Source organism: Leopardus geoffroyi, chromosome B3, assembly GCF_018350155.1.
Source record: "Leopardus geoffroyi isolate Oge1 chromosome B3, O.geoffroyi_Oge1_pat1.0, whole genome shotgun sequence".
Classification (NCBI taxonomy): domain Eukaryota; kingdom Metazoa; phylum Chordata; class Mammalia; order Carnivora; family Felidae; genus Leopardus; species Leopardus geoffroyi.
In genome coordinates this window covers 14,915,409-14,942,428 of record NC_059337.1, presented here as the reverse complement: position 1 = coordinate 14,942,428, position 27,020 = coordinate 14,915,409, and the positions used below count along the sequence as shown (strand labels likewise).

At 46.3% G+C, this 27,020-nt stretch overlaps 2 long non-coding RNA genes across 10 annotated transcripts in view; one reads left to right on the top strand and one right to left on the bottom strand.

The window, feature by feature from the left end:
- Window positions 1-27,020, top strand: part of LOC123582536 — a 113,379-nt gene that overhangs the window by 32,688 nt on the left and 53,671 nt on the right. For 4 of the 9 annotated variants that reach the window (XR_006704441.1, XR_006704444.1, XR_006704437.1 and 1 more), the window contains exons 2-8: window positions 6,562-6,702; window positions 9,021-10,676; window positions 14,861-15,017; window positions 15,904-15,951; window positions 21,815-21,939; window positions 22,411-22,469; window positions 22,585-22,754. This is a non-coding gene — a long non-coding RNA (uncharacterized LOC123582536). Of the gene's footprint in view, window positions 1-6,561; window positions 6,703-8,323; window positions 8,621-9,020; window positions 10,677-14,860; window positions 15,018-15,903; window positions 15,952-21,814; window positions 21,940-22,410; window positions 22,470-22,584; window positions 22,755-27,020 lie in introns of those variants that run through there. The other 5 variants (XR_006704442.1, XR_006704438.1, XR_006704439.1 and 2 more) reach the window with 5 other exon arrangements.
- Window positions 1-27,020, bottom strand: part of LOC123582537 — a 38,661-nt gene that overhangs the window by 3,547 nt on the left and 8,094 nt on the right. The window lies entirely within an intron of this gene.

The window sequence follows — 27,020 nt, the reverse complement described above, 5'->3', positions numbered from 1 at the left end:
CAGCCTTGGGAAGCTGAACGCATGGTCTCCGTATCACTCCGAGACCGCATTTCTGCGATTCTAAATTAGGGGTCGTTACCGGTAAAACGTTAGGACGACAGACAATGTGTGTAAAGCATCTGGACACTTGGTACCTACCAGGCACTTACGGAGACAAAGTGTAAGCTCCTGGGCAGGTTTGAAGGCAGGGGCACGGGCCATGTTATAGCTAACAAAATGGAAAGAAAAGGCCTTTCTCTGCTCCACAGAGTTAATTGCAAGCACGCTCGAGGATTTCAGGGTTTAGCCGACAGGCAGTGCTGTGCACCCAGTGGGTTCTCGGGGTTTCCAGTCCCTGCCTTCCTCTTCTCCTCTGCCTGGGTTGGCCCTTTCCATGGAGGCCAGACATCACTGGACCCCACCTGCCGTCCCAGCCTGATCGAGCATGAGCCCTGAATGTTTAGATTTTGACTGCCTCTGAGCCGGACAGGAAGGGCTCCTCATTTCGATATGAGGGCAAAATAGTCGTTGTGGCCAGGTGCCTGGCATTTAAGAACGTCCTTGTTAGCCCGCCTTGATTTTTCCAATTTGTTAGCCTGGAAAGCACCCTGATCAGTATCAAACTGAGGTCTTCACAAGGCGGAATGAAGTTTCTCTTCGATGTTTCCCAAAGTGAAGGTAGCAATCTGGATTTTTTTTTTTTTTTTTTTTGGTTGCTTGGTGGGAGGTTTCTGTATTATTATTGTTTAAAGTCAATTATCCTTTCCTCCGTGTTCTTTTTCTGTTGTTTATTTTATCTGTCCTTCTCTCCCAGAGGGGCAGCATTAAGGCCCCCATTTGGTTTTTATTAGCGTAATCAGTTAATAGCTCTTCTATAATGCTTTACTTATTGTGTTAATTTTCTGTAGTTATGTCCAGAGGCAGCTTCCTGGAAGGCCACATTAAAAAAAAAAAAAAAAAAAAAAAAAAGATAGAAGTTCTAACTTATTTCTTCTTTAATGGGTCCGGATAGCATTTATAGCGTCAGCTAAGATTATTGAACACTGTTGATTTACAAGATTATTGGAAATATATATAAACTGCCGTGACTATTTTAAATAGGTCTAGGGTAACGCTAACAATTCCATTAGTATGGTGCCGGTGCAAACACTACCCTTAGTGTTTCTGTTGATCTGGCTCATCACACCAGTCCTTTGGATTTATCTAGAAGGGATTAGAGGAATGGGTGTATGCCGTTCTCGTGCATACCGTGGGAGTCACTATAGTTCTACTGCACAGGTTTTAGCGAAACTCCGGGTCCCAGGGACCACTGTCCAATTGCTGGTGGGATTTTATTTATTTATTTATTTATTTATTTATTTATTTATAATTTAAAAAATATATTTATTTATAATAAAAATATATTTTTTAAAAGTTTATTTATTTATTTTGAGAGAGAGAGAGTGAACGAGTAGAGGAGGGACAGAGACAGAGGTAGAGAGAGAGAGAGAGAGAGAGAGAATCCCAAGCAGGCTCCACATGGGGCTCGAACTCACGAACTGTAAGATCCTGACCTGAGCCAAAACCAAGAGTCAGATGCTTGACCGACTGCGCCACCCAAGTGCTCCCAATTTTTTTTTCAGTCTGTGTATTTATTTTGAGAGAGAGAGAACAAGCCGGGGAGGGGCAGAGAGAAGGAGAGACAGAATCTCAAGCAGGCAATGCACAATCAGTTCAGAGCCCGAGGTGGGGCTCGAACTCAGGAACTGTGAGATCATGCCCTGAGCCAAGATGAACAGGCCAATGCTTGCTTACCTGACTGCGCCTCCAGGCACCCCGCTGGTGGGGATTGTAATGGGAATATCCTACATGGTCTTTAGTACTCATAGAGAAGTGCTCAAATTAAAATGGAGCTTCAGGGCACAGCATAGGCACAGGTAACAAAGACGATGTTTATGATAAATGTGATAGGTTGAGCCCCCATGTTAGGTTGAATGTATGAATGAGATGAATGTCCTGAAGCGAAGCGAATGTGACTTTAGTGATCGGCATCGTGGGTTCTAGACCTGCCTCTGACACCATCCGGCGCTCCACCTGCCTGGGACATGAACTGACTCTAAGGCCTCTCAGGGTCACAGTTTCCTCCCCAAAAAACAAGAAGTCAGGATGAAAGTTCTAAGGTTCCTCCCAGCTTTCACCCCGTATGCAACGTGCAGTCAGTAGGAGCTCTGTGCATGAGCTCAGTGAGGAGGGATCATTAGCGGGTGACCGAATCAGTATTAGAATGCTTTGCATGGTTTATCAAGCCTCTGGAGATGAACACAGCACTTGGCACAAAATAGGGGCCCATCAATGCTTTTATAATAAATTCATTTTCATGGCGATGCCTGTGTAAAATCCCAGTTTTGAGAACCGTTTCTTGGTCTGGCACAATGGCTGGGAGTGGACGTGGGAACAGCACCGGAAGGAAAGTCACAGGGTCCTGCTGTGTGAGCCTGGGCAAGTCACTTTCTCTCCTTGGGTCTTTCCCCTTTCGTTTGTCCAATAAACGGGTTGGAGAAGAATCACCAAGGTAGCTTCGAACCTTGCAAGAATTGGCTGCTATGTAAAGCAAACGAGAAGGTTCAGATGTTCCCCCAACAGCTAGTGCGCAGGGCAGTTGAAGTGTATTAGCTGTGATTTAATGCTCCTGGGAAGCAGGACGCGGGTTTGCTACGGGGCTGGGCTGGGAAGGACGGGACAGAAAGGAGATCTGTGTGCTAAGCGTTGGCTGAAATTTTATGCAAAGAAGGAAATGAGGTCTCCTGTAATTGCCTGTTTCTGAGCTACAGAGTGTATCAAATGCTGTGTTTAAAACGGTGCGATGCCTAGTTGTTAGCACAGCGAACCACCTGTTTTGTCTGTCTCTATACCCAGCCAGTGGTGGTGATGTTTGAGAACTTTCCTTTCAGGCAGTTCCATCAAAGAGGGGCAGTGGAAGGCGACCCAGCAAAGTCACGACTGAGCATATTTGAAAAGAATGGGGATGAAGCCCATATACATTTCAATGGAAGTATTTTTAAGGCATTTCAAGGAGGTGTCTGAGAAATAATTATGAAGTTTAAAAAGAAAGAATCTTAACTTTGATCTGATTTTCTTCTGTGAAGCAATTAGGCTCATCATTTTTCAAGTGCTAAGCTGAAAATTCTAACGGCTGGACCCAAACCCTTTCATTTGCGTCTCGTGGGACTTCTATAATTCCAAAAAAAAAAAAAAAAAAAAAAAGAAGTTAAAAAATTTATTAAGGTGATTTTGCAGAGGGATTAATGCGTAAAGCGTTTTGCTGGTCAGCTCTCATCAAGCCCACAGCATCACAGAATAGAGGAGATTAAGAGCTAGATTGAAATTGCGCGAGAGTCCAATTAATAGCACAGAATTAAGAAACCTGTAAAGTTGATTTGACGGAGGGAAGAACACCGTCAAGGTGTGATCCGAGTTTTCCCTTGCAGGGAATATATCCTACCTGAATTTTAGTATTCACGGGACTAGCTCTCAAATTAAAATGGAGCTTCAAAGCTGAGCCAAAGGACAAACTAACTGACCTGAAGAACAGCAAAGGAGAAACTTACTATAAAAAAAAGTAATAGATTGAATCCCAATGTTAGGTTGCATTTCTCCTAAATTTTTTGAACATGAAATCCCTCATACTTCTTATACTAAGTGCTAGGCTATCAGTTCTCTCTCTCTCTTTTTTAAGTTTTTAAATTTATTTTGAGAGAGAGAGGGAGAGAGTGAGCAGGGGAGTGGCAGAGGGAGGGAGAGACAAAATCCCAAGCTGTCAGCACAGGACTCGAACTCACAGATGGAGATCATGACCTGAGCCCAGATCGAGTCAGATGCTTAACCAACTGAGCCACCCACGTGCCCCAAGACTGTTAGTTACTTGATGGGAGAAAATGGGTATTCATTTTTGCTTTCCCAATGCCTGGCACATGGTTCTTAGCATGATATTAGATTTTTATTAAATGTTTATGAAGTAGCAGCATCAAAATATTTTCTTAAATTTTTTTTTTTAAATTTATTTTTTAGAGAGAGAGAGAGAGATAGAGAGGACAGGGAAACAGAGGATCCGAAGCGGGCAGCCAGCCGACGCGGGGCTCGAACTCACGAACTGTGAGATCATGACCTGAGCCGAAGCCAGCCTCTCAACTGACTGGGCCACCCAGGTGCCCCCAAATACTTTGTTAATTAAACAAAAAGATGTCATGCCATCTCTCCCCGCCCCCCCCCCCCCCGTTACTAGATCAATTAACCAGTGTTTGTCTAAATTTTAAAAATCGGAAAACTTGAACTTTACAAAAACAATATGGATTTCTGGATTCTTTTGACAGTTCTGAGGGTGTGGCACTATTTATTCCACAGTTATATATGGTGACAATTAGCTGGGACCCAAGAGCAGGTGCCCCCATTAGACCGGGCTCCTTCCTGTTGCCACTTAACCATTTGACTCTAGGATGACTTCACTTTCTTACCTACCAGGCAGGTCCATGGGATAGATACTCAGATAAGGGGAGGATATTTGGTATGTGTTATATTTTTCCCCTTTTTTTAAAAGTTCATTTATTTATTTTGAGAGAGAGAGAGAGAGGGGCAGAGAGAGAGGGGGAGAGAGAAAATCCTATGCAGGGCTCTAACGCATGAAACCTCGAGATCATGACCTGGGCTGAAATCAAGAGTCGGACGCTTACCCGACTGAGCCACCCAGGCGCCCCTGTGTGTGTTCTATTGATGTCAGATGTGAATGAGTTAAAGCTCTAACCTTGAGCTTAATGGTTTTCTCCAGCCCGAGACTGGAGACTCTTACGTACTGTGCTTGGAGGGATTTTGTAGTGGGCACATTCCTACGACTTGAATATACTCCCGTGGGAATAGAGCAGAATTGGAGCTCTAAATAACCCTAATGATATCGGGTAGGAGCCCATCAGGGAATTGTTCAAGTTTGTCAGAGCATATTAAAATACAATACATTCACATCATCAAAAAGGATACATCAGTCCACCTGTCTCTACATTCCTTTCTGGTATTAAATTTGTCCAGGGACTTTTCAAAATTACACCTACCTCTACTCCCTCCCTTAGTGAATAGACATGTGGAGAGCAAACCAGAATAATGCACATTGGTGAAAAGTCCTATAATTGAAATCATTATTGCTTAAGACGCCATTGCTTTAATCAGCCCTATCATAAATCAATGCTTCTCGCAAGTGAAGGTTTGAAATAAAGTGCTCTTAAACAGATTGGGTCTCTTAAAAGGCATGATGCAATTGGGAAGCCCCTGAAAATGGATAAAAAAGTGGTTTCTGAATAGATGCGCTGGTTCCAGCATTTTATCTTCCACTTAATTTTTAAAAATATTACCTGGTCCTTTCTTAGAAATTACATAGTGGAGGCCTGTAATGGCCAGGCCTTTAACCCATTAAAAAAATTTACTCCCAGGAACAGTTAATATTTGACGTTTAATTGCTTTTCCTTGTTGGAGAGGAAAATCTGTTTCTTTCCTTCCTTTCTTGATTGACTTTTCAAAAATCACCTTGTGAGCTATAAAAATGGAGAGGAGTAATTGATTTTCAAAAACTCAAGTGCACGCACCTGTATTTGCATATGCGTCGTGCGTGTGTGTGTGTGTATGTTGTGTGTGTGTGTGGACATAACAACCTCTGTGTACCAGGGACAGGGACTTCCCCCACAATAACTGTGCAAGGCGGGTGTTACTATTTCCCGTTAACGTGGAGGCAGCGGAGGCTCAGACTGGTTCACTGCTCGCGTTGGGTCACACGGGTAGTAAGCGATAGGAGGCTGAGTCTTTATTTCTCCAACCCTGGGGCCTGCCTGTAGGGGGGTTTCATACCCAGCAGTGCAGGCATCCATGGAACCAGGCAAAAAGGCCATGCCAACGATCCCCATCATTGGAGTAACTAGTCTTCACTAGCCTGTTTAACTAACCACGTTCTGGAATTTAGCAAAGGGTGCCACGCGCCATCCAGAAGCGTCGAAAGAGTCCAGCTGTGATGTGTGCCCTACGCCATTGTAACGGAGCCAGGAGAAGCGGCTGAATGCTCCTTATAAGAGATAGCAACCCAGGAGAGATTTCTCCTCGGAGAGTTTTATGGGGATGAGCGGGGGTCAGATGTCCCCTCATTAGAAAAATGCCCACGCAGGCTTCAGATGAAGTTTTGGGGCTCCTCAGGACTGGTTTCAAGAGGAAGAGGGGGGTCACCAGGACGTTGGTGTGGAAAGGGTGAGGAGAAGCCTCTTCCTGGTTGCCTTGCGTTAGAAAATTTCCATTTCGACCTTGTCAAGCCCTCACCTTTCACGTGTGCTAAACTCACTAGCGAAGGCCAAAGGGTTCTCTTTCTCTCTTGTTTTCTTCCCACAAAACCAGGTATTATTTAGGTCTCTTGCAAAGCTGCACAGACCAACTGTCCCTCCTCAGATTATGCCTTCCAGAGCTCAGGCGATATGCCTCCTCGGGTTACACCTTCCACGTTTTGTGGTCAGATGTGGGCTGTGTCATTGTTCGTGACTCCACCTTGCAAAGATAATATTTCTATATGGGCCTCACCAGGTCTCGTTTCCTCTGGGATTGCTCCTGAGCGGGCTGTCTTCATGCCAGGGGCGGGCAGTCGAATCGCTGGCCTTCACGGGACCACTGGACATCTGGCAGAAAACAGGAAGCCGTGACTTCGCTCAGCCGGAAAACTACGAGGTGTGTGCCCGTCGGATGAGACATTGCTGAGAGGTTGAGTAGGATACTTGGAGAAAGGGCTTGGGAGGAAACTGACAGATGTTGAGGGAATGGAAATTTGTACCATTCACAGCATTTTTTTCTAGATCTGGAAACACAAAAGCTTACTTGTACACGGTCTTTCTGTTATTTATTTATTCCTCCCCCCCCTTTTTATTCCTGGTAATGGTGATTCCCATTGTTTACAGAGCAGTGGTCAAAAGTGAGGGCGCCTGGGTGGCTCAGTCGGTTGAGCGTCTGACTTTGGCTCAGGTCATGATCTCACGGGTGCGTGAGTTCGAGCCCCGCGTCGGGCTCTGTGCTGACAGCTCGGCGCCTGGAGCCTGCTTCGGATTCTGGGTCTCCCTCTCTCTCTCTCTGTTCCTCCCCCACTCACACTCTGTCTCTCTCTCCCTCGAAAATAAAGATTAAAAAAAATAGACCCACACATGGAGTTATTTAAAAAAAAGGGGGGAGTCCAATACAGCTGGGGTGTATTGTCAAAACCCTTTTTGGAAACCCATTTGGCAGTGTGTCAAGACCATAAAAATTTTTCGTAACCCTTGAGCAAATGATTTTACTCCTGGGAATCCATCTCAGTATCAACAGCAACAACAACTGCTCAAAGGTGTTCTTTACTTTTTTTTTAATTTTAATTTTTTAAAAGTTTTATTTATTTAAGGGATTTCCACACCCCGCATGGGATTCGAACTCACAAGCCCGAGATCCAGAGTCACATGCTCCACCGGACTGAGCCAACCACGTGCCCCTCCAGGATGTTCTTTAAACTATTGTTTACAGTACTTAGAATCTTAATGTAAACCTAAGAATATGGGACATGGAATTATCAAATGCTTTCTTTTTTTTTTTAAATTTTTTTTTCAACGTTTATTCATTTTTGGGACAGAGAGAGACAGAGCATGAACGGGGGAGGGGCAGAGAGAGAGGGAGACACAGAATCGGAAACAGGCTCCAGGCTCTGAGCCATCAGCCCAGAGCCCGACGCGGGGCTCGAACTCACGGACCGCGAGATCGTGACCTGGCTGAAGTCGGACGCCCAACTGACTGCGCCACCCAGGCGCCCCTCAAATGCTTTCTTGATGTTGGTTGGCAAATGATGTCATAGCATCGGGATGGGATGTGTACTCCTGATGATTACAGATACGTGGGCAAGATATGCTCAGTCATCATAATGGATAACATTTATTGTCTCCTTAATATATGACAGGCGAAGTGTCAGATCCTTTGTAATCACTGCCTCCTTGGGCGTGCGCGCAGATTAAGCCAGATTTTTTTGGTCTCCATTTTACAGATAAAGAAAGAGGAAGGTTCACTGGATTATCTGAGGTCGGACTGCTGGGGTGAGAATTGAACCCCATCCTGGTTGACGACAGAGTTTACACTCTTATCATTCCTCATGACGTGTGGATAATTTTATTTTTTAATGCTTATTGATTTATCTTGAGAGAACAAGACAGAGCGTGCACCCGTGTGTACACGGATAAGGAGCGGAGAGAGAGAATCCCAAGCAGCCTCCCCACCGTCAGCACACAGCCCTACGTGGGGCTCGATCCCATGAACCGTGAAATCATGACCTGAGCTGAAATCAAGAGTCGGGATGCTTAATCGACTGAGCCACCCACGCATCCTTTATGCGGATAATTTTAAGTAAAAAACAAATATTAGCCACCCAACCCCCCCCCCCCCCGCCACCCCCCGCAACAGACCCTGGAAAGAAGCCCCCAAACTCCAAACCCAAAACAAGCCAGCATCAACACACACAAATCTGACAAACTTTGCTCTTCTGGTAATCACACTGAAAAGTACATAGCAAAGCTTAGACCAAGAGAACGTGCCAAAGTTGAAAAAGCTCATCTGCGACCAGCCAATAACATGCCAGGTGGGTATCTGAAGCAACAGTTACTGTTTCAGTCTTTTCTCTGGATGGGAATCAATTCTCTCTTTCGCTGAGAGAATCCAATTAATATTATTCTGCCAATTTAAGGAAGTAAATTTTACAAGGAAGCAAATCTTGCATTTAGGTGGGAAAGAGTTTGTCCAAAGAGACTTGAGAATTCTCTTGAGGACCAGGCCCTAGACCGGTGGTTCTTAACTTATTTTGTGCGAGAATGCATTCGGCAATATTGGTGGCAACTGTGGTGTCTGATTCCGGGGGGAAAAAACGTACGTGTCCATCCGTGCCGCGTTTTGTTATATATCTGTTTACTTTTGAAAGCTTTCAGGGTCGTGGCTGGGTTGAAGGTTTAAATCAAAATGTCCCCTTGTGTTTTGGCTTGCAGAATGTTCTTTGTCCCCCCGACGTGGGCGGGGGGGGTGTTGTTTCGCTGGTGCTCCAGACGCCCCTACGGTTTCTTCGGAGCCTCGTCTACACCTGTGACACTAAGGTTTGTGAAGTCACTCGAGTCTCATGAAGGATTTAGTTGCACTGCGTTGCCGTGAACGCTTGGATTTGGACGCAAGGCTCACGACTGCCTTCTGGATTTTCCATGGTAGGGTGAAAAAAAAACATGCGTGACACACATCACCAAGAATCCATGTCTGTGCCTGGCAGTGTAATCGAGAAAAGCTTTGGAATGCGAGTGGACGGCATTATGAATAGCTTTCCTTAGCACACCTGCAGAAAGGCACTACCTTTAGACACACCTTTGTCAAGCGCGTGTGCGTAAGGCAAAGTGTTAGACAGATGTGACAAATGGGTGGGTGATGCCTTTGTAGAAGATTCTCCCAGGACTCTGATGGGCTGAGGTTTAGAGATGCCCATACAGCCTCCGGGCGCTAAGAAGATTACAGCCGGGGCCCGATATCAGCCCATGAAATATTTTCATCATCAGGATGAAGAAAATTATTTTGCACTGTTTCTGTTGTTCGGAAGTGGAAACATTTTCGGGTGTGAATCCCCCAAAGGACTTTCTGTGGACTCCCTACGTCTTATCCGGGATTGTGCAGTATGGAGTCAGAAACGCCACGGGAAGAAGTCGTTGGCCTGCCTTCTCCAGGAGCTTTCCCTGGGCAGTCGTCTCTGCCCATGTTATAGAAGACGGCAAAAATCCGAGCCATCGTGCATCTGGCCAATTATGCAATGCTCCGTCGCGAGGGGAAATTCCTTCCTCACCCCAGCTGGTGAACAGTTATGCCCTGGAGCCCAGGACGGCCATGCCTTGTAACTTTTTAACCTAGTTAGTGTAACTGCCAATATTATTCCTATTCATATAAATGTCTAATCCTTTCTTGAATCTTGCTAGACTATTTGCCTCAATAATACCCTGCGGCAGTGAATTCCACAGGTAGATTATACGCTGTTTTAAGAAGTATTTCCTTTTTTTTTTTTCATTTTAAATTTGTTACCTTTTCACGTCACAGGATGGCCCTTGTTCTTGCATGAAGGGGCCCGCGATCCAGGCGTTTCAAGTTCTGCTTTAATTTTTCCAAGCGCTTCGCCATCATTAGAACTCTGTCTTCGTCAGGTATTTTCGGTTTTGGTGTATCCGATCTTGATTAAACGAGATGATTGACGTGAATAGTCTCATATGGCTTTGGCACATAGTAGGCACCGGAAAAAAGCTCTCCTTGGTATTCATTCCACTTATTGGACAGCTTTTTTTTTTTTTTGAGTACCTACTGCGTGCAGGAATCATTGTAAGTATTGGAGGGACAGCGTTGATTGAGACAGGGTCCTTGTTTGAAGGACCCAATTTCCTAGAGAAGATGAGCAGCGACATAGTGAACAAAGATGAACGACATGGTCTCCAGTCGTCGTAAGTACTACGGGAAAATTAGAGAAGAGTGGTTGGCGGAGGATGGAAGGGGCCCCATGAGATTGCACCGTCAGGGAGTAACTCACTGAAAAGGGGCCGGTTGAGCTGGCCCTCAAGGAAGCATCTGTGTGAAATCTCCATGAAGGTGAACCCACGCTCCCAGACAATGCCTGGCAGGAGGTCAGATTCCATCCTTATTGGTTGGGTGAGTGAATGAATGGAGGTGGAGAAGGGAAGCCTTAGTTATAGAAATCGTCCAGTAACTTCCCATAGACCCAGGAGTTACACTTCTTGAATCCCGACATTCTGTAACTCCAAAGACCGTCGGAGTAGAAAAAAACCCAGGGAACTTAGTTAGACACCAGAGGGTGTGAAGCACTTTGCCGTGTCCCCAGCCACCTCCCTTGGATGACCTTGGGGAAGTCACCTGGTCTCTCCTCCTCAGCCCTGCACGCCCTTTCTTCTCTCTTTCCCGTCTCCTTCCTTGTTTTCTCGGTTCCCTGTTTTTGTCCCTGCCTCTGCCTAAAACTCATCAGTGGCCCCCGTGGCACTTAGCGTTCCGCTAAGTGACTTAGGTGAGGGCGGCACAGGAGTTGGGAGGGCGGTGGTTGCTTTTCTGAAATACTGTCTTTTTCTTTTCTTTTTTTTTTTAAGTTTATTTATGTATTTTGAGAGAGAGCGAGCACGAGGAGGGGAGGGGCAGAGAGAGAAACAGAAAATCCCAAGCAGATTGCGAGCCGTCAGTGCAGAGCCCGACGTGGGTCTTGATCTCACAGTTGGGAGATCGTGACCTGAGCCGAAATCAACAGGTGGCCACCTAACTGACCGAGCCAGCCACCCAGGCACCCCTGAAATGTTGTCTATTTCTTAAGGACTTGAAACACGGAATCGGATGGCACTTTTGCCAGCTGAAACAGGGGACTGGAGGTGTATTTCCAACAGCGATTGCTTGGTTTTATTTTGTTTATTGCTGGGTCTCCCGGGGTCAGATTAACCAAACTTCTAGAAAGACAGGGGCTTTGCCTGAATTTCTGAGGCAATCCTTCCCCCACAGAAAACGGAGACTTTGGTTAAAATGACCTGATTGCCTGCTTGTAGCTTCCTTCTGTGTTCCAGAATATGAACGTTTATTCTTTCTAATTGCCCCTTAATTCACTTTTAGTTTTTTCCCATGTAGGCAATTCGAAGGAGGGGCCCGTGCAGCTTTGCACGATAATGTATTAGAAAGGCATTTTCAAGGAATCAATTATTAGCATTGTTTGTACGCACGGTTCAAATTTACTGGCAAAGTGCGCGGGCCTCGGGTTTACGAGGTAGCGGTCTGCCAGGCTCCTTCCGGGAGAAACCCTGAAATGGGAGAAGTGCCCTTTTGGTTTCCCTCACCCACGTGTCCTTTGCTTTCTTCCTCTCCTTTCAACACCTCCCTCCGTTCCTGGCCCTACAGAACTCTGTGGAACAGCCGGGCCTTTTACACCTTAACGTGAAGACATTTTATGGGTTCTCCCCGCCGGCTCCAGGCCGGGCCCCCATGGAAGCGAGGTGTGCAAAGGAATAAATCTTCAATGGTATAATTTTAGACCGTGTGGCAACTGGGAAGGGCGGCTATTTTGGGCTGCGGGGCTTTCTCCTTGACCTGAGATGGTATTACTTTTCCTGCCAGGGGTGCGCTCGGCCAGGCCCGCACGCGGTCCTCTGAGCCACGTGCCTGCCATGGCTGGGGGGTGCTGTGCCCCTCCAGAGTTCTGGGCATCTGTGCAAGCGCCTGAATCTGTCCACGTGCACCCACCTAGGTGGCATTTCGAGGTGGTGGCTCAGGCTACCCTTGGGGGGCAGCGTCGGTGGGAGACGCTCCCTTCTACTCAGTGAGCGGGGACGTGTGCTGGTCCGGTGTTTGCCCCATCCCTCAGCCTCCATTGCTCAACCAGCCATTCGGTGACCGTTCTGGGCGTCACCCCCTCTCTGAGCAAGGTGACCAGGCGGTCTCTGCACCCCTCCTAGGAGGTCTCATTTGGAGCTGCATTTGGGGTGTCTTCACAGCGATCCTGACTCCCCCCCTGCCCCCCGCCCCCCGCCCCGTCCCGCTGTCTTCCCACTCAAGCTCCTGATCAGCTGCAGCCTGCACACCCCTGTCCTCGCTGGGGAAAGCGAGTCAGGACTCCCCCGCAGCAGGTGGGCGGGACAGCGACCAGAAGATCGGAGGGTGGCCCGAACAACGGTGTTTTCCGGAAGAGGCTAGACAATATCATCACTGGGGAGAGTATGTCGTTCACAGTTGTGGTCGTTGAGGTTTGTTTTTGTTTTGTTTTTTGAAAGAGAGAGCGAGCATGAGTGGGGGGAGGGGGAGAGAAAGAGAGAGAGAGGGAGAATCCCAAGCGGGCTCCTTGCTGAGCTGGGTGCCCCACTCAGGGTTCAAGCTCACGACTGTGAGATCATGACCCCAGCCGAGATTGAGAGTCAGAAGTCCCCGGGGGGCACCTGGGTGGCTCAGTCGGTTAGGCGTCTGACTCGCGATTTTGGCTCAGGTCATGATCTGCACAGGGTGTGAGTTCGAGGCCCACATCAGTCTCTGTGCTGACAGCCCCGTGCCTACTTGGGATTCTGTCTGCCTCTCTCACTGCCCCTTCCCTGCTTGCTTCCTATATCTTTATCGAAATAAATAAAAATAAACTTAAAAAAAAAGAGTCAGAGGCTCAACTGACTGAGCCCCCAGGCACCCCTTGTTCATAGTTTTTACAACCCAAAAAGTACGCCCAAGGCCCAGAGATCCTTCAGGAAGGAGGGATAGTATCAGCAAAGGACAACAAAAATGGGAACGGTTATTTTTTAAAGGATCTGAGCTTATGTATGCCAAAAAAGAGAAAACAGAAGCCTTCTATAGGTATAAGAGAATGTGGTGCTCTCTTCCACAAGTCCCCTGGCCATTAAAAAAAAAGGGGGGATTTGGGGCGCCTGGGTGGCTGTTGGTTGAACGTCCGGCTTTGGCTCAAGTCATGATCTCACGGCTCGTGAGTTCGAGCCCCGCATTGAGCTCTGTGCTGACAGCTCAGAGCCTGGAGCCTGCTTCGGATTCTGTGTCTCCCTCTCTCTCTCCCCCTCCCCTGCTCGTGCTCTGTCTCTCTCTCTCTCTCTCAAAAATAAAGAAACATTCAAAAAAAAAATTTAAAAAAAAGGGGAGAATTCTGGATTTGAAGAGAGACAGAGAGAGAGAGAGAGAGAGAGAGAGACAGAAAACAGGGTGAGGAAGAGACTGGAAGACAAGAAGAACCCGACTCAGGAACGTAAAATTGTGGAGGGTGAGACAGAGAGAAAACGTATCGGGAGATACGATGAGGTCCGCTGGTGGCCCAGGCTGGGGTCGCCCATAAGGCTTCCCCACCGGCACGCGACGACTGACGCTGGCCCTCGCCGCAGCCTTGGCTGGGTCCTGCTCACTCTCACCACATCTCGTCCCTGTGCTTCTCTCCTGGTCTACTCGGGGCTACAAGGCGAGTAACCCAAGGGAGCAAGGTGGAAGCTGAACCCTCCTCTCTGGCCCGGCCCAGGCAATACTTTGTGGGTCCATGAGTGAGGAAGCTCAGCTCAGATTCAAGGAGAAGGCACGCAGACGCTTCCTCTGGATCTGAGGAGTGTTCCCGAAGCTGTGGCTGTGGCTGAAAACCGCCAAGATGTCCAGTCATGACGTCCCCTGTTCTCGACCTTCCAACCTTCTTGTCTAGCTGGAGCTCTGAAAGTCAACCCAGTGATCCTCGCAAAAGAATGAAATATCCAGGCTCCAGAAAGGTGGGGCGGTAGAGGGATATGCACCAAGTGAAGTACAAGGTCAGCTCTTGCATGTGGAGAGGCCTGCGGCACTGGGGGGGGGGGCACTGGCCTCTTATCTTCTGGAGGGCTTTGCGGGCGAATCAGATGGCTGCGGCTAACATCCCCTAACTCTGGAGTGGGTGTTCCGGCTCACTTTATCCAAGCCCTTGTGTTTGTCTTGATACCTTCTTATCTTGTGACCTGTTTTCTCTCCCCGTGCCTCACCTGCATTCCAACCAACCATCCTTGCTTTCAACCACGTTATTCTTCTGTGATCCGAAAGCTGTCTCCATCACTTTCTCTCCCTTGGTCATCACCTTATACTTCTGTGCGTGGAAAAGACGCACCACCCCCTTCCTCTCCCTCGAGTTTGGCTTCTCCACTGCCCTTGTCAGACCAGTAGCTCTCCCTGCCCTTCTCCGTCCCACTCACCTGACCGCTTGCAAATCTGTATTTTCATTGAGGGCTCCCTCCTTGGGGCCATTGTCTGTTGCCTTCTAACGCCGTGTCTTCCGTCCATGTAGCTCATGCCTTTCTTCTCTGTCTGACTTGTCTTATCTTAGGTGCCGTCTGTCTGGCATGTCGCAGGGCCATGGCCCCTGGTGTGCCCAACGCCCAGCATCTCCGTCAGATAGAGTTTTGACATCTTCGCGGTGAGGTCTCGTCCACACCCACGGACTTTCAGGCGGGATATGTTGCTCAGCTGCCCACCTTTGTCTGGTAAGAGTGTCTTATATCCCATCACCCCTAAAGATATGTTTCCCCCCTCGTCTTGGTCTCTGGTCTCCAAATATTATCCACTATAGACATTCACTTTTTTTTTTTTTTTAATTTTTTTTTTCAACGTTTATTTATTTTTGGGACAGAGAGAGACAGAGCATGAACGGGGGAGGGGCAGAGAGAGAGGGAGACACAGAATCGGAAACAGGCTCCAGGCTCTGAGCCATCAGCCCAGAGCCCGACGCGGGGCTCGAACTCACGGACCGCGAGATCGTGACCTGGCTGAAGTCGGACGCTTAACCGACTGCACCACCCAGGCGCCCCTAGACATTCACTTTTAATCCTCATGCAGACTGGGATCCTTTCCTCCTCTTCGTATAAAAGCGATACATACCTGCTGTGGAAAACCTAGAACCCGCAAAAAACCATAAGAAAACAAATGTCGTAGCCATCAACATGGTTGACCCCTCCATACTGAGCATTTTTATTTGCAACAAAATAGAATCACTACCATCTACGTAGTGGGCAGTGCCTTCCTTCAGGCGGTTTGCTGTTTTATAGACTCAACTGTTTTCTCTTTTTTTAAATGTGTATTTATTCATTACAAAATATTTAAGTTTATTCATTTTGAGCAGGGGAGGGGCAGTAAGCGAGGGGAAGAGAGAATCCCAAGCAGCCTCTGCACTGTCAGTGCAGAGTCCGATGCGGGGCTCGAACCCATGAACCATGAGATCGTGCCCTGAGGTGAAGTCAGACGCTTAACCCACTGAGCAGCACCCCCCCCCCCCCGCCCCAGGCGCCCCCGGTTTGTAGACTCAACTGTTACAAATCTACAGTCTCGGGCCCCAGCTAATTGAACCTCTGTGGCCATCTGCTCTCACCTTAGGATGAAACCGGATGATATTAGGATCTGGAGCCATAACAGCACATCAAGGTGGGAATTGGAATTTTCACTTTGAAGCCTAAAGCTTTATTGGAGAAGGTGGTTTGCAAGAGACAAGTAGAGAAGACAGTTGCTGACAGGCTTTGCTTGGATCCTGGCACTCATTCCCGCGGGGAATTTTGTGCCCTGGTCTTTTATTCGTATCTCACATCCTTCCTTAGTCGGGGAGCTGTATCTGTGGGATTCTGGTATTTCCACCTAACAATAGTTGAGAGAGGGGACACTCCCTGGCCACCTGCTCTTTTCACTTAATCATGGTTCATAAGCTTTTTGTTGGGGGGGGGCTCATTATCCATTCTTCCAGATTATAAGTTTGGGACAGCTGTGGATGTTTGAATATTTATGGGGAAAGTGGACCATCCTACTCAAACTCTGGCGTTAGGTAGCACTAAGTCCAAAATGCCTGCTTTGCCGCTTAGTTTGGTATGTGATTTGGGCAAATTACTTAAACACTCTGTGTCTCAGAGTCCGCATCCGTAACATGGATATAACAATATGGTCAAGTGATGTAATGTATCAAACATCCCCAGGACACAATCTGCCACACAAGTAAGCCTTCAGTAGATTTTGCGGATAGTTGCACGAATGATCAAAATCCTAAATTGTCTGTAATTACTCATGAAACGACCCCCCTGTTTTTCAGCATTATAATCAAAGCTGTAATGAAGATCCCCAAATATTTACGCATGATTTTCTTTCATTTATTTATTTACTTATTAAAAATTTTTTAAAAAATGTTTATTTATTCTTGAGAGAGAGAGACAGGGAGCGAGCAGGAGAGAGGCAGAGAGAGAGGGAGACACAGAATCTGACGCGGGCTCCAGGCTCTGAGCTGTCAGCACAGAGCCCGACGCGGGGCTCGAACTCGCGAACCGCGAGATTGTGACCTGAGCCGAAGTCGGCCGCTTTACCGACTTAGCCACCCAGGCACCCCATGCATGATTTTCTTGAGAAAAGTGCTGGAAGTTGCATCTTCAGACCACAGATGATGGACATTGAAGAGTTCAGAACTGTCACTGCTTTTGCTGAATCACCTAAGTTGTCTATACCCCAGGCTTTCCCATGTTTTTCTTGTCCACAGTTTCAGAGACAGTGTGTCTCTTTCTGGGTCCAGGATTTGTTGTACGCTCAGCTTCCAGCAAAATGAAAACCGGGTCACATCTGACATTTCTTTTATTTATTTACTTACTTGTTGATTTTTACATCGGACACTTAAATTGAGGCTCTTCCGAGTAGATTTCACTCACTCGTTCAGTTATGCGCTCACATGCCAGGTGCAGATTAAGTTTGTGTATGAACTAGGCTTAAAGGATCGGTTTATATTCTCAGAGCTGACTCCTGCTAACTACGGAGTGGGCTTTGGAGCTTTGAGGAAGAGTTCTAGACCGTTCTAAGGAAGTCAGATACTGACCAGGGCTGAATGATATCTAGGCAGTCTTTCCTCTCTAGAAATAAGAATATTGGAAATAAGAACCCCTTGATCCCTTGACCTGCTGGGGATGATCCAACTGTAGACCCTTCCTTGGCTTCCTGGCTCAGGAAATATCCACATGAGATCCCGTGAGATGCTTCTTTGAGCCATCCACTGTGCTGAGCACTGGAGAGACACGGAAAACCCAACAGCCTCCTTGTCTTCAAGGAGCATTGTCTGTTGGACAAGCAGATGTACACACAATTCTAGGTCCAAGTTAAATTTGCCAGAATGGAGGAGGTCCGCGTAAGGAAATTCCTGAGCCAAGGTCCGCACGGTTAGCCTGATGGGTCTCCAGAGGGTGTTGGTTGGTCCAAAGCTACAGCACTTAAAACATTTTTAGTTGCCAACAGTTAACAACTGGAGATTTCTGTCTCCCTTTGGAAACAAACAAACAAATAAATGGATGTATTGGTAATACCGAGCCCTCATTTTACCCCGGCAGCAGTGAGGAGTGGCTGATCCGTTAGCCAGGGCTTGGGTTCTCTTTTTTAGCACTGTCCCCACCACGTTTGCTATCTGGATGAGCCACGGGCTTATGACCACAGGCCTAGTTAAGGGGCCTTTATGCTTCCCCAGAGAGCTGTGCTAGAAAGGAGGGCTGCAGGGTAAGCAAGAAGTTGCTCAGGCGGAGGGTGGGCCACCCATGGCGAGCAGAATAGCATGTGCAAAGGTACTGGGGCTTGGGCACAGAGGCCTGCTTGGGTGATGACAAACAGATGGGACGGGAGAGGAGTTGGATATTCGAAGGAAGGGACCGAGAGAAAAGAGTTGGGGAGGCATGCCAAAGTAAGGAATTTGGATTCTTTTTTTGCTATTAGAACTGGAGCTGGTGACTGATCAAAGAATAGCTACAAAGAGTGCCTCCTAACAGTGCCCTGACCTCAATGGTGGCACCTTGCAGAGTACGATATGTGCAGAACCTCATTACGTCCTGACACCGAGCCCAGGAGACGTGTGCTTTTATTCCCCTCGCCTTACAGATGAGGAAAGACGGATAGAAGGAGGTTGCTTAAGTGACTTCCCCAAGGTCACAACCAGTCAGTTGGCAGAGCAGGAAGGGGACCTCAGGCCTGACTACAGAGCTCACCGCTTGACTCCCAGATGGCATCCGTGCTTCAGAACCACTACCCCGGCAGCCAAGGCAGGCTTGCTTTGGGAGTGGGTAGGAGAGGCCGACAGACAGAGCAGGGGGGCTTCGTGCCTGTCCGCTGCCGTGGCCGGCAGGAGAGCGGGAGGGCCGCACCGCGCAGCGTCCGTGCGGCGCAGAGAAGGGGGTGGATGGAGGATACGTGGAGTTAGACCTTCCTCCGTGGAATCTGCCAGCACAGGCGTTTCCTCTTCCTCCTGTGAATTCTCAAAAACGCTCTGCGTCTCTTTCCCCGGGCTCCCTTGTGCCACGACCTCATGGCAGCTTTGCGCACCTCGTGGCAGCCTGTAGAGTTTAAGTTCGCAAGGGGCAGGGGGAGTTTTGCTTTAGTTGCCTCAATTTTCTTTTTGCATCGCCGAGCACAGTGCTTTCGTGAACGACTGCGTTCCCAAATTATCGCTTTCAGATCATTTCTCCTTACATATGCATTTATTTGAGAAGTCCGCGGCAGGTGAAACACTTTTTTTTTTTTCTTTTTCTTTTTTCAAATAGGAAAATCATCTCTTTACACAATCCACTTGAAGCTCTTTGGAAACGTGAGGGAAAGTAAGACGGGGAAGTTGTTTAAAAGCGGCAAACCTTTTAAGAGCCAATGTCACATTTATTGCTATAAAATATTTTTCTCTCTCTGTTAGACATCTGGTTCCCATTACGTACAGTATTGGGTACTTGAGTTCACCAGGCATTTTGCATACCAAGCAGTGTGCATGCGAAATCGACCCCCCCCACCCCCACCATCCACCGGTTCGTATTTGTCTCACGCTAGTCAACCCTTCTATCACCAACTTAATTCTTCCCAATATGCTTTCGAGGTTAGTTTGCTCATACTTGGCTCGAGGACCAAGTTGCCAGCGTCTGAGAAACGAGGAACTTCATCGTGGAGTCTCTGCTTTGTGTCACTGCATGGTCCAACTATATAATCTAGCGGGGAAGTCAATGAAACATCTCAATCTTAAGTCTATATTTCCCGGTAACATTGACCCAGAAATGAGAAACACAATATGGAATGTTTGCTAATGAGTCGTGAATTTCATTATAATTGCTTCCACATTCGGGATAGTGCCCTTAAACCATCTAATCTTGACATATCCTGCAACAATCCCGTGTGTTGTAAATGATTTTGTTTTATTCCTTAGGTTACCGTTAAGGGGCTATTTTATGCTTCATTTCATTTTCTTAAAGAAAACCACACACGTGTGTGCACACGCTCACACACACACACACACACACACACACACACACACATCAGTGAGGCTTTTGCCCCGATGTGTATGTTTGGAAATAAAATAATTACGAAACCAAAAGGAGACCCCATCCTTTGGTTCAGGAATAACAACAAACACATTTAGGAAGAGGGTTGAAATCGGGCCTGTTTGGAGTTCTTAATTCTCTGAGAATTAAAGCCAGAATCGAGCAATGCCTCGGCCAGCGGCATCCTGTCCCCTCCCTCTCTGGACTTAAGAATCTATGACTGAATGGACGGACGCAGCTAGCATTCAGTACAGTAATAATGGAAAATTAAATACGACTTTTAAAAACTGCTCACATTATAAAGTGATCTATTAGCATTATATGACTTTAGCACTTAAAGTGACTGATTCTAATTGGACGATTTGGCCCATGGCAAGCATTAAAGAGCTGCAGAATCTTGTGGGTATTTTAAAGTGGATTTTCTTTGGAGGAAAGCTTTGTTCTTGCTCCTGAAAAGGTTGTGCGGAAGAAATCGCTCAGTTCGGGCGGAGCCACAGGTGATCGTGTGTGTGTGTGCGTGTGTGTGTGTGTGTGTGTGTGTTTTCTTTGGTTCCGGCAGCAATAAGGCAAATGGTAAAAACAGTTCTGCATTTTTTCTCCTTTTTTTTTTTTTTTAATTAAGGGAAACTCTGTCTTTACAGCTTCTGGATATTATCCTGAAGAAGTAAAGATGGATGGCCTTCTCTGATGAGCTTTTTTAGCAACCGGACAGGCGTTCTTTTCCTGCACCTGGTTGGCATACCGTATCCTGCTGAATCTTTTCTGCGCAAGCCTGAGGGTCACTAAGATGCGGCTACGGTATCACACCTCGAGCTGAACTTAATTTAAGCACGTGATCACAAAACGAGGGGGTAATTCTCGCGGTATGGACTACGGGAAGCTTATAAACCGAATAGTATTATAAATGGCACCTTCTTACGCCGAGGGAGTCCTTTTTAAATTTCCATGTTGAAGCCAAACTGAACTTTTACCTCGATCTCCGTGCATAGGAATTTCCCGTGGGTGGTTCTCGGATCTCTCAATTGTGGAAAAACTGCCTACTATGCTTCAGAAGAGTTTTGATCCAATGACCCACATTGTTATCCGCGTAACCCACCGCGGGTTCTTGAACGTGTGATGTAAAAACTCCATGGGGCGCCTGGGTGGCTCAGTCGGTTGGGCGGCCGACTTCGGCTCAGGTCATGATCTCGCGGTTTGTGAGTTCAAGCCCCGCGTCGGGCTCTGTGCTGATGGCTCGGAGCCTGGAGCCTGCTTCGAATTCTGTGTCTCCCTCTCTCTCTGACCCTCCCCTGTTCATGCTTTGTCTCTCTCTGTCTCAAAAATAAATAAACGTTAAAAAAAAATTAAAAATAAATAAATAAAAACTCCAGGAACACGGTCGGAGCACAAACACCAGCCTTATTTGTTTGAAGCATCTCTTTTTAAAATGGGACTTTAACGGTTAAGCATCTGACTCTTGATTTCGGCTCAGGTCACGATCTCTCGGCTTGTGAGTTCGAGCCCAACGTCGGGCTCTGTGCTGACAATGCAAAGTCTGCTTAGAATTCTGTCTCCCTCTCTCTCTGCCCCTCCCCCACTCGCTCTCTAGCTCTCTCTTAAAAATAAAAAGTAAAAAAAGGAAAACTGGGGCACCCGAGTGGCTACGTTGGTTAAACGGCTGTCTCTTGATTTTGGCTCAGGTCATGATCTCACAGTTTGTGAGTTTGACCCCTGTGTCAGGCTCTGTGCTGATGATGTGGAACCTGCTTGGGATTCTCTGTTTCCCTCTCTCTGCCCTCCCCCACTTGCACGGTATCTCTCTCTCTGTCTCAAAATAAATAAATATTTTTTAAAAAATACATAAAATTAGCCTTAATTTTTTTTTTAAAGACATGCTAAGGTAGAAAGAACTTTAAAGGCGCGCTGGCTTCTTGTGAGTTTTTCACTAACACTTCCCTGTAGCTTATAATAGCTCTCTCTCTTCCAAAACCTGGAATCTGCAGAAGACAGCAGAAATACCTGTTATTGACCTGAATTAGGATAAAAGGAAAAGAGAAGATAAGATCATAGCCGTCGGCGCTTTGTTTATGAAAACATCATTTTGAGGATGAGCTTGAATCAGACAAAAGTAATGTACCTCCCTCTCCTTCCAGCATATTTGACATGCCAGCCTGATCAGACCAGGAGAACAATGCCCAGAATCAGGGCATTGCCTTTCCTCTATGCTAGGGTCGTGCAGGATAGCATCATTTAATCCTTAAGATGGTTCTTTGCTGTTCTACAAATACATATGAAACTAAAAAAAAAAATATATATATATATATATATAAAAATATGAAGGCGTATGAATATAAGAACAAAAAATACAAATGTGTTTTTAAAAAAGTTATCCTATTTTATTTGAAAAGTTTTAGGACTCACAGGAAGTTGTAAAAATAATTCAGAGAGATCCTCTGTCCTCTTTACCCAATTTCCCCCTAGGATAGCATCTCATACAACCATAGTACCTTGTCGACATTAGGAAATTGATTCAGCACTGTTATCGCGGCTATAGACCTTATTGGGACTTAAACAGTGTTTTTTATGCATTCTCTTTTAGGGTCTATATTAATATGGAGAAATGCATTGACCATCAGTGTTAAGGAACATCTCTCACTGGTAAGTATTGATGGTATAAAATATCCTCAGATGATGTGGTTTTGCATAGCCTGTGGCTGACTTAAGGGGAGGTAGGATTGGTTGTCTTAACGAGGACCCTTTATCCGTGTATTAGGTGACTAAGAAAATAATCAATCCTATAGCAATTACCAACTGGAGACACAAAGATGGCGGCATTGACTCTGCTCTCAAGGAACTCCCAGAAGGAGACAGAAAAAGAATCAACACAGAGAGTTGTATACCACAGAGCAAATGAAACAGCCCCTCATTACTGAGCGCTAACAGGTACATTAGCCATAAAGGGATTAAGAGGCATACCTCCCGTTCTGTGGCTCTTACTGTCCAGTGGAGAAGACAAGACCCTTAACAAGTGATGGCAGCAGAGGTTCTACCACAGGGCGGGGGGCTCAAAGTGAGTAGGTCCTGACCTGGTCAAAGGGTGCGGGAAAGTGACTCAGGAGCATGTCCTGTGACCACAGCCCGCTTTTCAAGATGTTGAGAATGACGGCTTACAGGATCTTTGGACAGCCTGCTTCATTCAGAGCCTATATAGCATCTCCTGGCTCTGGCTGTTGCCTGTGAACGGAGGGCTTGCTACCAAAAGAGCGGTCATTGTTTCTTAGAACTGACTCAGATGTTCTTTGATGTCATGCCTGATATGCCAGATCTTCCCTGCTCAACGCTGGGAAGGCCTGGAGCTGGGCTCACACAGAACAGGGGGTGGAGAGAGGTCTGTTTTCTAGTGGTAAGGGGGATGTGGTTTCCTAGAGCAGGGATGGTAGACCGTGCCAGAAAAAGAGGACCATTGTACGCTTTAAACATCGAGGTTCCTCATCCAGACTGTCACCATACTATCCTCAGCTAGCCTATTACAAATGTGAATCTGGGCGTTTCCTGCTCAGAACCCCTCAGTTGACTTGCGCTGGACTCCAGGCGGCATCCAAAATTCTTACTGTGGCCTAAAAGGCCCTGCATGGTCTGGCCCAACCTTCCTGGGTCCCCGGGGCTGGTCACATTCCACTTTGCCTCCAGATCCCAGGGATCCGTTCTCGCTGGACTGTTGAATGGCCCTTTAACTTGCTAAGCTGTGTTCCACTCCTGGGCCTTTGCCAGTGCTTCCCCCTTGTACCTTCATCTGTAACCTCATTCTTCAGGCTTGTATTGTAAGACTTTCTGTACTGAAGCGTCTGTCTCTATGAAGTTCCCACCAAGAGTCCCATTTTATCTGTACTGATGCCTCTTGTATGCATTACGTATATAATCTTATATTCGATGATACAATTACATATCTGTCTCCCCTATTATACTGTGAGTTCCGTGAGGGCAAGGATGATGTCTACTTTTGTGATGATCTCCTCAACGTTCAATAAGTATTTGTTGAATGATTTATTGAATGGAGGGATAGATGAATGAATGACATAATGATACGGCCCCTCCTTTCTCCCTTAAGTTTAAGGAATGTCCCATCTGGGATTTGGACATATTTATAAACTCTTTGTTTGGGGATCATTTGTTTTGGGTTCACTTCTGAGGTCTTTCTCATGTTCAGGCAGGAATAGCTTTTCATAGGAAATCATGGCTGAGGCGATTTGGTCTCCGGTTTGGCCTATTCCAGTGGATTCTGTTTTGTGTGTTTTATCTGGTCATTTCAAGGCCACTCCAACAAAGGAGTGGCCATTCCTCATCAATGTCATGACCATTCATTGGCAAAGAATGGCCCGGAGCTTCTTTGCTAATCTCAGGGCTCTCTGAGCATGGCACTTTGATATGTTGGTGATCTTGACAGTGGGAACATTTCAGCAGACAGGTCCAGCACACCCTTGGAAGAGTCGGTAGCTGGATTCTAGATCCAAATCCTGTTTTCACTGGCGTCAGGATGGAAAAGGTCATTATGGATGGGGACGAAGGAGGCTCACTTGTGGATCAAATCTAAGAGGTATGTGGAACAGGGAGAGAGACAGAGAGAAGCCAGGGACCATCTCCATGGAGGAATGATCTTTGAGCTAATTCTAGATTGATGGTCAGATTTGAATTAGTTCTATGGGAATATGTGACAGGAGGTAAGGATGAGGCAGAGGCAGTGGTGTGTGTAAAGGTCCTGGAGATAAGTCTGATAAGAAGGCTCAACCAAGCCTCTGGAGAATTAGGATACAAACCCATGTCTCTTGAAAAGAGTGGTCTTCCCCCTGTCCCTCAAAGTTGAGTTTTCTAGATAATTTCTTCAATTTTGTGGCTAGTACCTACCTAGTCTAGGCATATGTTAGTAATCAAATGTAGATTCTTTATCTTATATTTAGGTAGGTAGGTAACAATCTGTGTGAATTCCATCCCTTCCCTCCTTTCCTTGTAGGCTTTTATCAAGGTGTGTGTGTGTGTGTGTGTGTGCACGCACGGACATTTACATTTATTTGTCTATCTTGCCCAGATATAAATGAAGATCACAAGATTTGTTTTTCATAAAAGCTTTGAGATTCTGGAGGGTTACTCCCAATGGTGAATGTGTAGCTAGTATAAAGGCGACATGGCCAGCCAGAAGGAGGTCAGAGTTTGGAGTTAAATGCCTGGGGACAAGGTTCAACTTTGCGATTGCTGACTTGTGACTTTGGGCAAGTCACTTAACCTCTCTGAGCCTCAGTGTCCTCCCTTCCAACTCTGGGGTGACAATTAAATTATTTGCCTCATTTGTCTCATAGAAGTATGCATGTGAGGGGATCTGTCTGAAAGAGATTCAAAAATTATAAGGCACTTGGTCAATATCAGGCATTATTGTTATACAATAAGTGTCCCCTTAAAAAATGTTACTGGTTACTGGAAGTAGGTGCTGTAAGTGTGGACGAGACCCTCCCAGGCTCAATGTCACTTGAAAGTTTACAATAACGTATTTCAAATATGGTGGCAATGTAACAGCCAGACATTCAAACATTTCTGAAAGCAATGGAAATTTACATTATGTTGCAGGTTTATCATTTACGTGGCAAGCAATTCAATGTATAAATATTGCGAACGAAAAAGTCAGTCCCCAAATAAAGACTGGTAAAACCTTGTGATTTATAGCAAGAAAGACATCAAAGTGAATTTTCCTGGGATATTCCTGGGTAGCTCATTTTGTAGTATGTTTGGAAAGGATATAACATTAAAATCACTTTTTGGGATATAGTAATAAACTTTCTCAAAAAGTCTTATTTAACCAGGAAGTAGCTCGCGTAACTGGGAGGAAATGCAAACACATTTTATATGTAACAGAAGACTCTCTCTCAGACATCAGTTTTACAACCTGACAAATCTAAAAATGCACATCCAGGTCAGTACGAAAAACACTAGTGAGATCTTTTTGCTATAAAAAAAATGACTTTCTAGAGACTCAGATCGGGTTCGTATTAAAGAGGACAGGGATGAGTTTATTCAGACAACACAAGCCCAGAAAACGTTTGGGGTAGTACAAACTGGCTTATTGATGAGTGACCGGGAATTAGACTATAGAATTGTCTATGGTTCCAACCATAATTAACATCTGGAGAAGTACAAAACCATAAACCACTTTAGACCAAGGTAGATTTGTTTTGTTCTCTTCTGTTTTTCCTTCTTTCCTATTTCTATCATGCCAGTTGGAACACTTCCCCCCCCCCCACCTTTACTCTTGAGACCCTCATGAATGAAATGAAAACAAATATTAAAAGACTATAGAGGAACAACACAAGTGGCTTTGGAAATGGACCAACTACAAGTGGTTGTATTCATTGGCTTGCTGGTCAATACCTCCGTCAGCTGGTGCATGTAGGAAGCTAAGGAATGCTTTCTTGTCGACTTGGGAGATCAAAGTTTTGGATCTTGAAAAGACAGGACGTTTGGAGTGGGGGAGGGTGCGACACATTTAAAAATGGCCAATACATTGTAGGGCTGCCTTCGGCCACCCAAGAGGAGAAATCGAGTTGGTGTTCCGCCACCGATTCGTGGAGCTGAAGGGATACATTATGGTCAGCTGACCACGGGGGCTCCCGGGGGTGGGGGGGCACAACGTCGCCACGGGGGCACTTTGCTACAGTGCCCCGGGGGTCTTTACTGATCCTGAGCGCCAGCCACCTCATCCACCCCAGAGCGGTCCAGTAGCTAGATGGCTCTTGAATATCACAAGCTGGCTTTTACCCTGACTTGAGCAATTCGGTTTTTTGCCTCTTTAGTAGAAAGTCTTTTGCCTTGGGAGGTGAGCCCACAGGGAGGGGTTACTTAGCTCGAGCCTCAAAATGCACACACTGCATCTTTAAGAAATAGTTTACTTGTGAATCAGTAAACGTACTAGACAAAGCGGCCATTACTTATGCATTCCTGCAGACCCTGCAAGGTGAAAATAATAGAATAAACATCATATACTTCATTATGATATCGGTTTACACTTCCAGGACACACAAAAAGAGGCCATTTCATCAAGCTAATTGCCTGAAAGTAAAAGAGAGAGAACTTTAGCTATTAGTCTATTATGGGGCTTTTTTCTTAATCACAAATAGGGGCCGTGTGTCCCTGGGGGGATGTGTATTCTAATTTACAATTGAACTA